Source organism: Loxodonta africana, chromosome 3, assembly GCF_030014295.1.
Source record: "Loxodonta africana isolate mLoxAfr1 chromosome 3, mLoxAfr1.hap2, whole genome shotgun sequence".
Lineage (NCBI taxonomy): Eukaryota > Metazoa > Chordata > Mammalia > Proboscidea > Elephantidae > Loxodonta > Loxodonta africana.
Window position 1 is genome coordinate 101,205,352 of NC_087344.1, and position 17,940 is coordinate 101,223,291.

At 39.1% G+C, this 17,940-nt stretch overlaps 1 protein-coding gene across 6 annotated transcripts in view; it reads left to right on the top strand.

Annotated features, from left to right (window-relative positions):
* Positions 1–17,940, top strand: part of NFIA (nuclear factor I A) — a 418,368-nt gene that overhangs the window by 85,662 nt on the left and 314,766 nt on the right. The window lies entirely within an intron of this gene.

Sequence of the window (17,940 nt, forward strand, 5' to 3'; positions counted from 1 at the left end):
TAGGGCTATCTGTATCAGATATTCTGGATTCTAGGCAGCAAAAAATAAAATAAAATACTTCATTGATTACAACAGTACTTTGCTCATACATGTTTCTTATATACTATGGTCTCCAATTCAAATGCCTGAAGTTACTAGAGAAGTAACGGAAGGAGTGGTGTAGGCCGTGGAGATGGAGATCCCACGTACATTGAGTAGTTGCCCCTTAACCAGTTGCTGTTGAGTTGATACCAACTCATGGCGACCCTATGTGTTTCAGAGTAGAACCGTGCTCCGTAGGGCTTTTTTTTTTTTTTTTTGTCGTTTTACCTTTATTATGGAAATTTTAAGTATATCAGAAAGTTAAAGGACTAGTATAGTGAACCCCAAGTATACCCATCACTTATTTTCAACAGTTATAAACATTATACATTCGTGTTTCATCCATTCCTGCCCCCACACTTTTTTTTCACCCCGCAGGTGTTATTGTTTATTTTATAGGCCAGTCTATCATTTGGCTGAAAGGTGACCTTTAGGAGTGGCTTCAGCTCCAGCTTAAAAGGGTATCTTAGGGCGATAGTCTTGGGCGTTCCTCCAGTCTCTGTCAGTCCAGTTTAGGTCTGGTCTTTTTTATGAATTTGAGATTCGTTCTACCTTTTCCTCTTGTTCTAACCAGGACCTTCTGTTGTGTCCCTGGCCAGAATGGTCGGTGGTAGTAGTCAGGCACCATCTATTCTTGTAGTCTTAGGCTAGAAAAGGCTGTGGTTCTTGTGGATCATTAGTCCTGTAGACTGATTTATTCCTTGAGTCTTTGGTTTCCTTCACACTCCTTTGCTCCAGAAAGGAAAAGACCAATAGTTGTATCTTAGATGGCCGTTTGCAAGATTTTAAGACCCTAGATGTTACTCATCAAACTAGGCTCTAGAACATTATCTTTAAGAACTGAGTTATGCCAGTTGACCGAGTTGTCCCACGAGACTATGGTTCTGAGCCTTCAAACCCAGTAAATCAATCCCACGAGGTGTTTGGATATGCCTGGGAAGCATCCATGTGTCCCCTATGTGTTTTATTGAATATATAATATATATGTAGCACATACAAATATGTATATACATGTGCCTACAAATATACCTATATATGCATATGCATATACTCCCATATGCCTTCCCACACCCATGTAGGATACATATGTACCTATGTTACTACTCACATAGTTTTTGGAAACCCTTGTGGCATAGTGGTGAAGAGCTCCAGCTACTGACCTAAAGGTCGGCAGTTCGAATTTACCAGGTGTTCCTTAGAAACCATATGGGGCAGCTCTACTCTGTCCTATAGGGTCACTATGAGTCAGAATCAACTCGATGGCAACAGGTTTGGTTTTATTACTGTTGTTGCAGAATTGTATATGTTATAGCACTTACCGTAATAGTCCTTTATTCTTGCGTATCTCTCAGTGTCTTCATTTACTTTGGTCAAGTTCGTTCCACTGATTTTTTTCAGAATTAGATTGCCAAACCTTTCTTCCGAGGTGCCTCTGAGTAGACCTGAACCTACAACCTTTAGGTTAGCAACTGAGCACATTAACCATTTGCACCACTCAGGGACTCCAGTTGTCCCTGACCTCTGGCCAACTGATGTTGTGTGAAAACATGGGCCTGGTATTCCCAGTGTTTTTTTTTTTTCCATAAGAATCTAGAAATCTTTATTTTTGTATTAATCATTGGATGTTTTAAATAATGGCAACTGTATCTTGGGAATGCTTTTGGCTACAAGAAACAAAAAACTAACAGTGGCCTAAACAGAGATTTATTTTTCCTACGTAGCAAGAGTTCCAGAGGCACATGGTAGCTAGTGTTGTTTTCTTTGCTGACTAATGCCAAGAAGGCTCTAGGCTCTTTCTTCTTTTCTGTCTCGCTGTTCTTTATATGTTGACTATTCCCTTTTTATGTGTGTCATGCTATGATTGCCATATTTATGTTCAAGACAGGACGATGGTAGAGTTGGCTAGTACTAGCCTTCCTTGTTCCATTTTTTGGGAAAGAAAAATTTTCCCAGAAACTACACAGGAGACTTTTCTTTATAATTTGCTGGCTAAAACTGAATCACTTTGGCTATAAGGAAATTTGAGGAAATAAGTGCCCACTTTTCCAGTGTCTATAGTGGGAGGCGATAAAACAAAGAAAAAACCAAATCTGTTGCCGTTGAGTTGACCCAGTAGAACTGGCCCATGGGGTTTCTAAGGAGCGGCTGGTGAATTTGAATTGCTGACCTTTTTGGTTAGCTGCTGAGTTCTTAACCACTGCGACACCAGGGCTCTAGGAAGTGATAAAGGAGGTTGTAAATGGCTTATGTACTTGCCAGTGTACAGCGCCTACTACAGCAACTAACTCAACATGAAACACAGCTGCAGGGCCTGGAGACCCCGCACCCTCTGATATACACCAGCAAATCACCAGATTTGAGTTAAAGTAAAAAAGTGTCCCTTGAGGGAAGGCCAGCGCTTTATCTTATTTTATTGAGGGAGCCTTATATGAATTTATTTAATTTTTGGAAAGTTTATTTAGAGTTTTAGTAGAGATGTTAGAAAATAAAACACCATTTAATATTATCTCTGTACTGCTACATTTCAGTTATCTAAATTACTCCATTTATATTGTTTTCTTTCTAACCTATGAATAAAGTACACTTTCCTTTAATTGTTTTTATTCTAAAATAAATGTGTATTTTGTAAATCAATGTCATTTCATTTTGAAAACTTAATTGGGAAAAAAAATCTTTTTATTTATCAGTGTATTTATCTCAAACACTGGGGAACTCAAATACTTTACAAAGGCAGCCATTTTAAGATTAGAAGTATGTTTTATATGTATGTAGTTGAAATGCTATCAAGCCAGGTACATATTTAGTTAATTAAACTCAAGAATTATGCAAGTTTGAGAACTCTTAATCACAGCTAAGCATGCATTAAAAGAAAACCTTATCTGTTTGACTCCAGCAAATTGACTGATCTGTAACATTTTTTGCTTACACTTTTTACAGCTTACTGCTGAGTAGCTGTTCTTTAACGTCCGTGACAAATTCAGGAAGCCACCATGTATACGTAAATTGAGAGAAAATATCTTTGCCAAGTTGATCCTGATCATTTCTTCTGAGCATTATAAGTTTGGGGTTTCATGATCTAGATGTTTTAAAAAAAAACAAAAACCCACCTCTAGGTAATATTAAGGGTCGTTCCTCAACATAGGAGGTATGCAGAATTTAGGGTCTATGAGTTTGCTGCCCAGGAGCATACAAACCTTTTCAGCATTCATATAATTCCAATATATATTCATTTTGTCAGGCCCAGCAAGTTAGTGAAATCTTTAGTAAATACTAGGGTAATTAAATATTTAAGTAACCATAAGCTATAGGATTAAGGCAAATAACTTTTTGGGGGGGCGGTAAGGAAAACTATGCTTAGACAATCTTTTAGAATTATTTAAGGTAATAAATAGATATATGATTTAGTTCACTACTCCAGATAAATTACATAGGCTTAAAAATAAGAAAATATTGTTCAGATTATTTATCAAAATCTACTTAATAATGGAGTTGTAATGATTGTTTTGTTCTGATAGGGAGCTGTTTTAGAGACAAGAAAAAACAAATCGGGAACTACTTGCATGGGAAAAATGTCAATACTATGTTTCCATTTAGAATATGCCTGTGTTGTTGTTCATTGCCGTTGCGTCGCTTGCAATTCATGGTGACCTTATGTATAACAGAATGAAACATTGCCTGGTCCTGAGCCATCCTCTCAATCCTTGGTTATGTTTGAGCTCATCATTGCAGCTATTGTGTTGATCTGTAACGTGGAGGGCTTTCTTCTTTTGTACTTACCCTCTACCTTACCAAATCCTAAATGTTATTTAAATTGCAATATTGGACACTCTCTGTATATATGAATTTTGATGTTCTTCTCTAGCAATTGGTCTTTCCTGATGATGTATTCAAAGTAAGCAAGACCAAATCCTGCCATCCTAGCTTCTAAGGAGCATTCTGGCTATACTTTCTCCAAGACCGATTTGTTCATTCTTCTGGTAGTCAGTGATATATTCAATATAGTGTGAGGGCTGTTGTGCCAGAGGCATTAAAATTGTTGCCTTTAATCCTCATAACTATCTTATAATGTGAGTATTTTCACTCCTGTTTATTGTTGAGGACACCAAAGCTACAGGTAGGTTAAGTGACTTCCTTTAGGTATACAATCATTACATGTTGGAGCTGAGCTTTGAACCCAGGCCTGTCTGTGTTCCACGCACATTCTCTTTTCCCTACATCAGAAGATCTACCCAGACTGGGCTAGTGATAAGAAAATAGCAGATGGACTTTACTGTGGGTGAATGCATGATAATGTACTTAGCAAAGCAACAATCCAAACTACTTATAAGATATGGGCTCTTAGCTGTTAATTACAATTTATGAAAGAAATCTGGGAGTCAGTGTATAGGCTGTCCCTTGACATGACTGTTGACTGTCCCCTAAAGACAGCCAATTCAAGAATATTTATTGAGCTCTTACTTTGTGTGGGATGGATAGATAATGTTCTTGTACTTGAAGAACTTATATCTTTTCCCATATGATTCTTCTAATGTTGCTGTAGTGAGAAAAGTCCTCGGTAAAACCTCTTTATGTAATAAATCAGTCTGTACATGAAAAGAATAGATAAGTATACTCCCATTTAGGAATATGTACTGATCTGGAAATAAAGACTGGAAGCTAAACTTGAGAATAAGTTCACTTTTTCTCCAAAGGAGGCATTTTCTTAGTAGAAGCATTATGGCATTATTTCCCAGCTATTAAAATTTGCTATCTTGATGCTTGGTTACTCACTGAAAGGAATGAAATATTTATTAAGGTCATATCACTGTTGCGTACAAAGGGAGCCATGAAGTGATTTTCATGCTATGCTTTTTGGTAGCAGCGTTTCTGCTGGGCTGCATCACTGTCTGTAGATTTTATTGATTATAATTAAGTCAGTCTACATTGTCTCTAAGAATTTGCGTGGGTTTAAAAATCAATCCCTCACGTATTCATTCGAAATAAAAGGATCTCAGTAGAGGGAACAAATCTGTAACTATTAATCCTGTTGTTATTTCTTTGAGCCATAAATGGTGTTATTTCCCATTAAAACATTTGCAAATTTTAGCTGTCATGATCCTTTTTGTTTTCTTTTAATTTCATTTCCTCTACCTCCAAGCTTTTGAAAGCATGTCACAGCTTATCTCTATGTCTAGTAGATTTCTGGCTGTACATGGCAGGACCCCTAGCTCAAATCCTAAATGTTATTTAAATTGCAATATTGGACACTCTCTGTATATATGAATTTTGATGTAAATAAGATTTTGAAGATTTCATGCCAATCGATACCTTGCATTATTACATAGTGTATCACGTAAAAGATGCTCTGAGGGCCAACGGGTCTGGGCTTAAATTGTGGGCAGTGGGAAATATTGTCAGGGCTTTTTACTAAAGACCCCTGTGCTCCTTTAAAACAAAAAAACTAAGTGTTCCTTTATCTGTACATTTTAAAGCCAATTTGACAAATGCATTTATGTTAAATATCAGGGCATTAACAGACATAGAGCTTGTAGAGTTGGCCCACGCTGATACAGAAGAAAAGTTCTTACCTGGTGATGCAAATACCAATTGCAAGACCTCAACAACCAGTGCTTTTGTGGAAGTGCAAGAATTGATTGTATGTACATTATTTTCCTAAAGCAACTGATTTTAGTACATCTACTTTTGCTTAGGTTGTCTATCTCCATGTGTGCATGCATGTTGTAAGTATATGGAGAGGTATAGTTAAAAAGGTAACAGGTTTGACATGAAGTATGCAGAAGTAAATTGCCCTCTTGCTTCTATGATGGGGAAAGATGAAATTAAAGTTCCTTATTTTATTTGTAATATTAACTCAAGCTAAATAATATCACTAGGCGAGCTGTCTTTTTTGTCCTTTGAAATCAAGGAATAGTTTCAGGGAATAGCTTTAGTTTCCTAAAATGGAGATATATGGAGATTATGGATACCCATATATTCTTGTGGCCATGATTCTTAAAGATGGTCAGTGAAAAATTGTCTTATTATATTTCTCAAATATTACGCTGTGTTTGGGATACCCAAGAACTGTCTCATGCCTCTGGGATGGAGGTACCTATTGCTTTTCTAGGGAATGAAGAATTAAGACCTGGCTATAGCAATGTTGGTGCAATGGTTAAGAGCTTGGCTACTAACCAAAAGATTGGAAGTTCAAATCCACCAGCCACTCCTTGGAAACGCTATGGGGCAGTTCTGCTCTGTCCTAAAGGGTCGCTTTGAGTTGGAATCGACTTGATGACAACTAGTTTGGTTTGGTTTTCAGTATAGGAATCTTAAGGAGTCCCTGGAGAGTGCTAATAGTTAAGTGCTGGACTACTAACCGGTAGGTTGGCAATTCAAACCCACCCAGAGTTGCCGCGGAAGGCAGGCCTGGTGATTTGCTTCTGAAAGGTCACAGCCTTGAAAGCCCTACGGAGCACATATGGGGTAGCCATGAGTCATAATCAACATGTACGTTATAGGTATATATTCAGTGAGACAGTTGAAAAGGCAACTAAAAACAACAACATAATAATCTTGATGGTGTTTTCTATAAGCCCACAGCTTTGTTCACAATGTTTTGAAAGCTTAATTATGAATGACTGTTAAATATTTTCCTTTTACTTACTTATCAGCGTTTTCTGCAGCAAGACTTGCTTCCTTTGCGTGTGGAAGGCCCCAAGTTTGTTTAGAAAACAAAGTCTGTCTTATCATAATTTTGTTGGAGAGAAGATGCAGCTACATAAAACAAAGAACAAACCTGTGAAACTTTTGCTCCTCATATCAGGCTTCTGTTTTAGAGAAGCGTAAATGAATAAAATAGCAACTTGTTACACACAGGACTCTGTTTAAGGGAGTCTTTTATTTACAGAATTGAGTGGATTCCTCCCTGAAGCAAAAAAAAAAAAAGTAATTTTAGTGGATCTTGAAAGCCTTTAGATAAATACTCCAATCTTTCCGCCTGCTGCTGCAAGCTTAAAAAGCAGAATAGAAGGTCTGAAGCCTAGTCTTTCCAGCTGTGTAACAAGCGTAGAACAGAGGATTCTAAATATTTACTTCTCCCCCCTCCCCACCCCCACCCCCACACTGTTCTGTGTTCCAGTCTGACTTGATTACTTGCTGTTTGTATCCAAAACCCTTTTCACACTGAGTTCTCTCAGCCTGTGCCTCCAGGAATGCCTGTCTTTCTTCTCTCAGATCTCTCTTCAGGGGAAACCTATCTATCCTTCAGTCTGCATTTCAGATGCAGCTCTTCCTGAAGTCTTGCCTGACTCCCCAGCTGAACGTGATCATTTTAGAATGGGGCCACTCCTTTCGTGGCAAGTACCTTACCTCCTTTGTGCTTTGGCTCTGTATTGTTCTTATTCTGTCCTGTGTTTTGGTTATTTGTATACTTAATATTGTTCCATAGTCAACACACATTTACTAAATCCTTGCTTTGTGCCAGACACTATATTACCTACCAAAACCAAAAGGTTTAAGACGTGGCCTGTGATACGAATAACCTCTCTGGATATTTCTAAATACAACTTAACTCTGAGTACCTAAAGAGTAGAAACAGTTATGATTCTTTGGTATCCTCTCGCAAAGCCTGGGATCTTGTACATAGTAACTGCTCAATGTTCATTGAGTCAAACTAGTTTGACTTAACCACTTGGTGTGTGTGTGTGTGGTTGAATTTGAATAGCAAAGATTGACTTGGCTCTTGGGGTTTAAATAAAAATAGCCTCATTTACTCACTTGCAATTATACTGTGATCTTATGTGGTTTGTAAAGGAAGTTTTTTTCCACTACCCCGCCATGTACTCTTTGAGTGTTTGCTATTTATCTTTGAAGATATGGTAACAATTAGCATGTGCCAGGTGATCAGAGTTGTATTTAGTAGCAATAGGTACTGTGCTAGCCTGTTCATGTGGCCCCATAGAGCTACCCTGGGGATCTTCAGGTAGAGACAACTCCAGCCTCTGGAAGCCGTCAGCTGTAGCCTTCATCAAGTTCCCAGAGGCACCCATAATCTAACAGAGGTTAAATGACTCTGAGTTGGTTCACACTTGTCTTCCTGAAGGATTTCTAAAGCGTGGGTGGCCTTTGGACAGGTTCACTGGTGCTTTGATCTGTGGCAGTGTCCCAGACATCCTTTTACCTAGATGGGAGAGGAGGAGCACCCCAGAATGTGGGTGTGAACTAGAACTAGAGTTGCCCTTCAGGAAGCTGCAGCCAGGGCTCCTGGGCAAGTTATGGATGGTCTAGGCCTCCTTTGTTAGGTGAGGCCCAGAATCCCAGCTTCCATTTTAAATGGGCGTGGCAGGTTGGTAACAGCCTGAGCTTAGTATTTAGCATTCTCTCAGAACTCTAGATGGTGTAGAATTTCTGGATGCCTAGGACTGTAATCAAACCTGAACTCTTGCCTGGAAATGTGCTCCCCTTCCACCCATTTTTGCCATCGTAATGACGAGGGTAGCTATCAGTAATATTTTGAACTTTCCTGTAAAATTGTGTTCTTCATCGAGTGTAGTAGGAAGTATTTCTTTATTTGGAGCATTAGACGGCAGTCTGAGCTGGCAGAAATGGTGCCGCTGCCTTTTTAACGGCTGGACACTTATCACGTTACTCTGCCGACAGGAGTGATGGTGCACCCACAAAGGTGTTTGGTCTTGATAAGCTTCTTAAGAAGCAGACTTTTTTTTTTTTAAACAGCTACCAGACTCTTGTTTCAGTTTCTTAAAAACAAAACAAAAAAAAGCGATAGACAGACTTTCCCCAACAGGATAGAACATATTATAGACAATAATGCCTAAGTTGCTAAAACTGTGTTTGGCTTTGCTCTGTGGCGTGTGCATGTGAGTGTGCATGTGTGTGTAGGAATGCACACGTGGCTGCTTGTGTTCACACTTATTATATGGCATTAGAATGGACACCAGGATGGCTGTGTAACCTTGGAGGATTTATTTGCTCTCTCAGTTTCTTTTACTCTCAACCTTTTATCAGATGATGTTTATTATGTTCTCTGAAACTCTTAAATAGAAAAGCTTGTGGAAAAAACTTCTAAAATGCTAAAATTATTCCTGGCTAAAAAGTTTTACAATAAGATGATGATGTTTAACCCAGCTACTTGAATAAGAAGCCAAGCAAATGGAAATATGATCTGTTTAAGAGGGCATTTTTTAAGAGGAAAAAAAGTTTGATGTTTCTATTAGACTGACATTATTCGTCGTATTTTTATTTTAAGCATAGTTAGGAAATATTTTGAAAGTAACCATTTAACTGTAGTGATATTTCTTCTCTGGCTGAGCCCAGGTATAATAAGAGATAAATGTTATCTGTAATGCATGCTGTGTTGAATCATCAAAGCCTCATCTTTATTAAAACATTGAATATAGGATTTAGGAAAGGATTTTGGTAGGTATTCCTAAAAGGTATGAATGAAATGTCTGGCTGATCTAATTCAAGAGTAAATAAGAGAATCTGCTCCCCATGGACACCGTGCCTACAGTGCTGTGCCTGTGAGGGTGTGGCTGTGACTGTGTGGGCTTTTGTTGGGGGAAAGAGAGGACAGGAATAGGGCTGTGCCCTAACATGGGAACCATGTGCGCTAATGGAGACAGCAACATTTGGTCTTTGAAAAAAAGGGGATTTCCTATGCATCCCTTAGGGGTACTCAGGGTTGATAGAAAAGCGAATTTCAAAAGGCACACCTCAGGAGCTTTGTTATGGAGCACAGAGAGAGGAGTGTCTGTGATGAATCCAAACTTAGAATGAATGGTAGGGAAGAATCCATAAGGCTCCAAGGACTTGAACCTCCAGGGGAGAAAAGCAGTAATTTATGGATCTCTAGAAATTATGGTTGGGTTCTTTTCCCTCTGAACTTAGTCTTCCTTAGTCACGTGACTGGAATTCAATTATCAGTGCCGTAAATAATCTCGTGAATGGAAGCAGTGTGTTTTGCAGTGAATTTCTGCTTCCTAAAGGAACCCTTAGAAGTTATTAGAAATAATGCTGCGCTCGCCATGATTCTGAAACAAATGGTCACAGAAGCACAGGACTACATCCCTGGAGAAAGTGCATTTTAGATGAGTCAGATATGTACTGGTGACGGATGGTGTGAAGGTTGGATATAGTTTTTAATATATATTTTTTAAGCAGGCTTTATTTAGAAGTTTATAATTGGTTTTAGGATAAGGCCAGCCTGTTGATGCGTAACAGAGTTGATCTTTTGGTTCCATTAGTATCCTTGAAATATTTAACAAGAAGCTGAGTTCAGCATATGAGCCCTTTTAACCATTGGAGGTGAGAGAGATGAGACAGACCATGTTGGATAAATCTTGTGAAACCAACAGGCGACCCCTTCATTCTTCCATCTTCCCCCATCCCCTGTGTTCTAGGCCAGGAAAGGTCAGCTTTTTATGGTCAGAGGTCTGTATGCCTTTGAAAATAGCCATTCACCTACTTCTCCTCAGCTAGTAACAATTTATGTCTTGAAGATAGCAAGGAGTGCTGATTTAATTCATTTCCCAACCAGTGTCCTTTCATGGGAGAGAGCAGGCTGGTAAAATTGTTTCAAGAACCAGAACATTTTTCTTGGTTATTTATAACACAACTTGACCATCTAGCTACACAGGGCTTCCTTCAGTTGAGAAAGTCTTTTGAATCCAAAAATAATAATGCTTTATATTTGTACAGTATTTGCAGTTTTATGAAGAACTCTTCACATCCGTTTTCTCATTTGATTTTTCTGACACCTCCACAAGTTAGAGAGGGGAGGTGTTGTTACCTCCACATTACCGATGAGGTACCTAAAACCTAGGTGCTCTTGAGCCCTGCCCAAAGTTTCAAAACCAGTAAATATGTGGGACTCGAGCCCCCTAGATTTTACTCTGGCTGAAAAGCCAGTACTCTTTCCACTGTTCCATTTTGATACCTTTGGAAGGTTTGCTGCTCGTCTAGGAAAGAAAAATTGGCAGCTCTTTCCGAGGGATATGGAAGTCTGCTGGGACAGAGAGACAGCTCTGAGAGAGTTGCACTGGCTCATAAGTAACAACAAGAAGAGATGGGGGGGGGCGGTCAAGGGACCTGGCCTTTGCCCTAGTTCTGTTGCTCATTCACTATGTGATTGTGGGCAAGTCACTTAATTTCTCTGTGCCTTAGGTTTCTCCAAGGATGGTAATCTCTAATCTACCCTAGCCATCTCACAGAGCTGTGGTAAAAATGAAAAGTAATTCATGTGAGAGTTCTTTGGAAATAGACATTGTACAGATGAAAGATGGTGTCCCTGTGTATGATTTTAGTATTTGAGCTTAGCACATGAGGTGGAAAAGCAGCATTCTCCGTTTCACATTTATTTGCCCCCAGTCAATCTCTTGTTGTTAGCTGTTGTCAGGTTGTCCCCCGGTACGTGGAAACCCCATGCATAATAGAACGAAATGCTTGCTGCCCAGTCGTGTGTTATCCCCAAGGTTGGTTACAGATCAGACCATTGTAATTCATAGGGTTTTCATTGGCTGATTTTCAGAACTTGATCTCCAGGGTTTTCTTCCTAGTCTGCTTTAGTGTGAAAGCTCCACTGAAACCAGTTCAGCATCGTAGCAACATGCAAGCCTCCACTGACAGACAGGTGGTGGCTGCTTCTGAGGTGCATTGGCTAGGAATCGATCCTGCATCTCCTGCATGCAAGGCGAGAATCCTACCACTGGACCACCAGCGTCCCCTCTAATCAATCCCTTACTCTTCTTAATTCCCCTTTATTTCCTTTCTCTCGCCTCTCTGGGCAGGGCTGTGGAGTTATGTCTGAGCATTTCTTTTGAGAGGTGAGGGTATGCCGTGGAAGAAACACTGACTTTATAGTCAGAGAGGCTAGGGTGTAAGGCCCAGCCCCACCACTTTCCCGCTGTGACTGGGCAAGTAACTGAGTGCCTCTCAGCCTAAATTTCTCCTCTGTAAAGCAGGGATAAGAGTGATACCTTAAGGGGAATAAGTGAGATAATGGATGTAGTGTCCTCAGCATAGTGACTGGTACTCAATAAGCTCTCAATAAATATTATTGTGTTAGGGGAAATAAATAGAGATATATAAAGGCAAAGCTGATGGAAGAAGTGGAAGGAAAGAAGAATGGCTTTAGGATTTGGCCGTTTTCTCCTGTTCAAGTACACAGTGTGTTATATTATCTTTCAGCTTTCATTTTCTCTCTCATCTTTTTTGCCCTCAGAAATGAGGCATCTTAAAGGAAAAGACAGCCTAGGAAGTGAGGGGTTTATGCAGATGGAGAGGTCCATGGCTAAGTGTAGTTTCGGAAGCCCTGCCCTGAGTCTGTACCCGGCCTTCTTGATTTTGAAATACTTGCGCTCTCAGCAGGCCAGGGTAGTTTGCAAAGCTGTCATGGAGGCTTTTCCCAGGCAGCATTACCAACTCCAAAAGCTAAATGCATGCCTGTACACACTTCACAAAGCAGATGGTTTCTTTTGCTTTCCATGTGGTCTAAAAATGAAATGGACTTTTAATGGAAGGAGTTGGGGAATTCCACACTCAATTATGAATCTGGTGTAAGGGTGGAGACATGGTACACCACAGCTTTTAGAAGAAGTTGTTACTCCCAGTTTCATCTGGTAATGGGCTGGGGAGATGAGAGAAAGTGAAAAAGTAAATGAAGCTGCTACCCACCCGGTAGCCCAAACCTACTGAGTAGCCAGGCATTTGCCATTTACATTTGAAAACTGACAAGAAGGAAAAGAGCTTATTTCCTGCTTTGGTCCCACATGATGATAAGGAAAGGCAAATTAGTTTGATTCCATTTGATACACTTTGAGTGCCCACTGTGTGTCAGCCACTGTAGTATAAAGATGTGAGGACACAGATTTTGTGCTTGAAAAAGTTAGTTTGAGCCACATTTGATGGGTCTTGAAGTGATGCTTTGAATGGGAAAAGCTAGAGTTTTTGGATGGACTTTTAACAGGGCACCAATGGGAGTTTATTTGCTCTTCTTGGGATCCCTTAGCATGCAGTGAGGAGCACTCTCTGTAGCTGGAACATGTTTAAATTTTGGTGGTCTTGAAAGTGCCTCATCCCCAATGCCAGTATAAAGAGTTTAAAAAAATACTGCAAGTCTTGGCATTTATTATGCATTAACAAAACAGTTACCAAAATATTATTCATTGTTGACTTTTAAACTAAGCCTTTCTGTGTTGATGCTTATTATTATCTCAAGAGTATGAGAAATGTTGTAACTACAGATGGGGAGAAGTCTTATTGATTGTCAGGGAGAGCACCAAGTAGTATTCAGTCATGGTTTTTGTAAATTCATGTGATATCTTATTCCCGCCTCATACAAAAAGGTGATATTAAAAATGAACCTACACTGTAGGAAGCCTTAGTTTAGGCCATCATTTATGCTGGTGATTTTGATATTTGTTTATTGCAATATGCCATATGCTGTGAAAGTAAATTATTTCATAGATAGTGATTGCTTCATGTGGTCACCTCCTGTCAAGTGTCCCTTTTTCCTTCTTGGGTTATAGTTATATATTCAGTCATTTCATCACCTGTTCGTTCAACAATTTATTGACACCAATGGTGTGCCACACCCTGTGTTAGGCACACTCCTATCATCAAGGAACTCACAGTCCAATGAAGAGACAGAAGAGCAAATGTGATAAAGCTTGGTTTGTGATAGAATTAAATACAGAGTATTCAAAACCATCATTCTAGAAGAGGCTTCATCTAAGCTGCGTTTTAGAGGATGAATGGGAGTTCACAGGCAAAGGGTGCAGGGAGAAGATAGAAAGAGTAGCACATAAAGAAACGCAGAGAGGTCAAAGAGAACAGGGCATGTTCTAGCAATTGTGCATAGTTCAGCATAAGACTGCAGAGGAAGGCAAGAGTCTGTGTACGGAAGCCTTATAGCCCTTCCAAAGCCTGCAGCTAACTGCTGGGTCACCAAGAAAGGAATTGTACATGGCGACTGGCAAAGGGCTGCTAGAAGGGCCACACTTCCAGTTCCCCAGGTGCTAATTTTTCTTTTGCCATTGTTTTTATTGTAAATGTTATTGTTTTAAGTTGGGCTATAAACTTTGTAGAAATTCTGGTGGTGGTGTGATTAAGAGCTATAGCTGCTAACCAAAAGGTAGGCAGTTTGGACCCACCAGGCACTCCTTGGAAACCCTCTGGGACAGTTCTGTTCTGTCCTGTAGGGTTGCTATGAGTCTGAATCTACTCAATGGCAACGAGTATATGTAAGTATAAACTTTGCAGGATAAGGGACAGGCATGAATTAGTGAGTGGTAAATTTCTAAATTTCCTTATAAAAATAAGTCCTACCAGGTTTTCCTTTCATCTCAATAGATATTTTGTAAGATAGAAAAAAAAAAAAAAGGCTATTTTAATTTTTAGAAAACCAGAAGATGAAACAATTGGCTGAGTGGCTTTTCTTCTTTCTAATTGCTTACTTCCATTTAAAGATTTTTTCATGTAAGCTGCGTTGATATTAAAAGTAATTTATTTCTAACTGTAAAAGGATAATATTCTATGTAGTGTAGAAAATTTGAAAAAACAATATGGATGAATATTAAAATTAATCTTAATCTTACTATTCCAAGAACTAGTATAAAATTGCAGGTGGCACAGTGGTTAAGGCTTGGCTGCTAACCAAAAGGTCAGCAGTTTGAATCCACCAGCCACTCCTTGGAAATCCTAGGGGGCAGTTCTACTCTGTCCTATATATAGGGTTGCTGTGAGTCGGAATTGACTCAACAGCAATAGATTTGGTTTATTATTCCTTTAAAAAATGTTTTTCTTCCATTCTTTTTTTCTATGCACAAACATATTTTTTTAAAAAAAAAAACTGGGTTATACTAAAAAAAATTAAAAAAAAAGAAATCCATTTGTTTATGAGATATGTGTTTTATTATGTTTCCATGGTTTATATTCAGTCATTTGTTTGGCAAAACAAACCTTTTAAATCCTGTGTGGGGAGCTCAGATGATTATTGGGAATACCAAAAATAATAAAGTAGTTCTTATTTAGTTCTCTGTATTTATGAAAAAATATAAAAGAAGCTTATTAGAGGTTAGTTGAAAGACAGCTTTAAATGTATGTTGTAAAAAAACAAAAACCAAACCCGTTGTTCAGTCCATTCCGACTCATAGTGACCCTATAAAAAATAAAAAAAATAGGGCTGTATTATTCCAAACCAAAAACCAAACCCAGTGCCGTCGAGTCGATTCCAACTCATAGCGACCCTATAGAACAGAGTAGGATTGCCCCATAGAGTTTCCAAGGGGCATCTGGAGGATTCGAACTGTCAACCCTTTGGTTAGCAGATGTAGCTTTTAACCACTACACCACCAGGGTTTCCATGTTATTCCAGTTTCCTATATCTTCTGTGTACATCCTGAATGCTGTTTAATGAATTCATGAGGAGTCATAAGAATAGCCCCAATTGTAAAAGGTAAATTTTATGATACCACTTTACCTAGCAATGCTACATCCGTTATCTCATTTAATTCTTACCCCTCATAATTGTTCTCCCTATTCCAAAGATAAGAAAATCGAAGCAAAGAGAAATTACCCCTAAGGCATACTAAGATCCTCAAGTAGGTTCTGAATGATAAAACAAGGTTATAGTATATTTAGCACAGTGTTTGTAGTAAGAATGTTTTCTATCCTCTGGGATTGCGTGTGTGTGTTTGGAAAACCTTGCATTATACATGTATGTTATACATCTTTTGGTTTTCAGCTATGCAGACTCCTCTTTCTATAACCCTCTTCCGTCTTCAATTTTGAGCCATCCTGAATAAATACGAGTTTTATTAAACCATCTTTATTGTTGGTTCTGTAAAACCTTGACATTTGCAAACTTTTTTTTTTTTTTTTTGTCTTTAGTCCCACACAGTAGCCACTCTTGCAAATCAACCTTGGGAAGTTAGCATTCTTAATGAAGATCTATAGGAGACTTTATCCTTAGACAGTAAATCAGCTCTTTCAAGGCACCATTCATCTCTTCCTTCAAGCGCATGAATTGGTATATGGCACCTTACAAGAGCTCATTTATCTTATGTGGGTCCCGAGTTATTCCCTCTGCCCACTTCTCCTAGATCACTGGAGATCAAGGCTGAAGTGCAATGAGTATGGCTTTGTGCTTTGAAATTTGCCAAGGTTAGCTGAGGTGCCTGTGGCATTGACCTACAGAGAGCTGATGCTGAGTGTCACCCACAACTTTTAGGGTGGTATCTTCCACACCAGCAAATGAGCTAGTTTGCTAAAGCATTTGAATTATGCTTGGTTAATTGAAAGTGGCTTGGTTAATTATGAGTCGGAATTGACTCGATGGCAGTGGGTTTGGTTTTTTGTTTTAGTGGATATGAGTTCGGAATGGATTCGATGGCAGTGGGTTTGTTTTTTTTTTTATTTGGTTTAACGGGTAGACAAAACAGGGGGAGTAAAAGTTTGTTACCTTGTATTCTACTATTTGGGAATTTTTTCCTCTTAAATATCTTTTCTAAACCATACTGGCATCATTTTGGCTTCATAGTTAATTCTAATTAATGATACCCAAACCAAAAATCAAACCCATTGCCGTTGAGTCAATTCCAACTTATAGCGACCCTATATGACAGAGTGGAACTACCGCATAGGCTTCTAAGGAGTGGCTGGTAGATTTGAACCGCTGACCTTTTTGTTTAGCAGTGAAACTCTTAACCACTGCACCACCAGGGCTCCATATTAATGATAATGACGAACTATTGTTAAGTACCTATGCCATATGCTAGGTGCTTTTATAAATTTCCTATTTTTTTTTTTTCTTACAATCCTTCCATGATGTAGGAGCCACTGTTCTCATTTTATATGGGAGGAACTGATCATTACCAAAGTTTTAGCTTGTTGCAGAATACATAAACAGAAGTGGTGGAATCAGGATTTAAACCTAAGTCTCTCTAACATGTGCCTCTATGACCATCTTCTGGCAAGGTTGTAGCTTTATTGGAATCATCTGTTTGCAAGAATGATGTAAACTATATTTATAAAACATTTTGGTAATAAATTAATTGAGGGAGAATCCTACTTTGAGGTTGCAGTCAGGAGTGGGCCTTAACAGGCAGGCTTAGATTGCCAGTAGAGCTAAAATTTGTTTCCCTACAAGCAGGCCCTTAGACAAGGGTTTGGGTGCAAGTAGTTTATTTGGGAAGAGATAACAGGAAGTATGCTGAGAGAGTAAGTTCGGTAAAACAAAACAAAACAAAAAAAACCAAACCCACTGCCGTCAAGTTGATTTCTACTCATAGCGACCCTATAGTACAGAGGAGAACTGCCCCATAGGGTTTGCAAGGAGTGCCTGGTGGATTTGAACTGCTGACCTTTTGGTTGGCAGCGGTAACACTTAAAAACTACGCCACCAGGATTTCCAAGTTCAGTAAAGGGTGGCTTAATGAAAAGGTTATTACCGTGAGCAGTTGGGGCATGAGAGACTATAGAATCAAAAACCAGTTGCCTACAAGTTGACTCCAACTTATGGCCATCCCATGTGTGTCAGAGTAGAACTCTGCTCCACAGGGTTTTCGACAGCTGGTTTTTTATAAGTAGATTACCAGGTCTTTCTTCTTCTACCTTTTTTTAAAAAAATTGTACTTTAGATGAAGGCTTACAGAACAAACTAGCTTCTCATTAAACAGCTAGTACATACGTTGTTTTATGACATTGGTTAACAACCCCACAACATGTCAGCACTCTCCCTTCTTGACCTCGGGTTCCCTGTTACCAGCTTCCGTGTCCCCTCCTGCCTTCTAGTCCTTGCCTCTGGGCTGGTGTACCCCTTTAGTCTCTTTTTCTTTTATGGGCCTGTGTAATCTGTGGATGAAG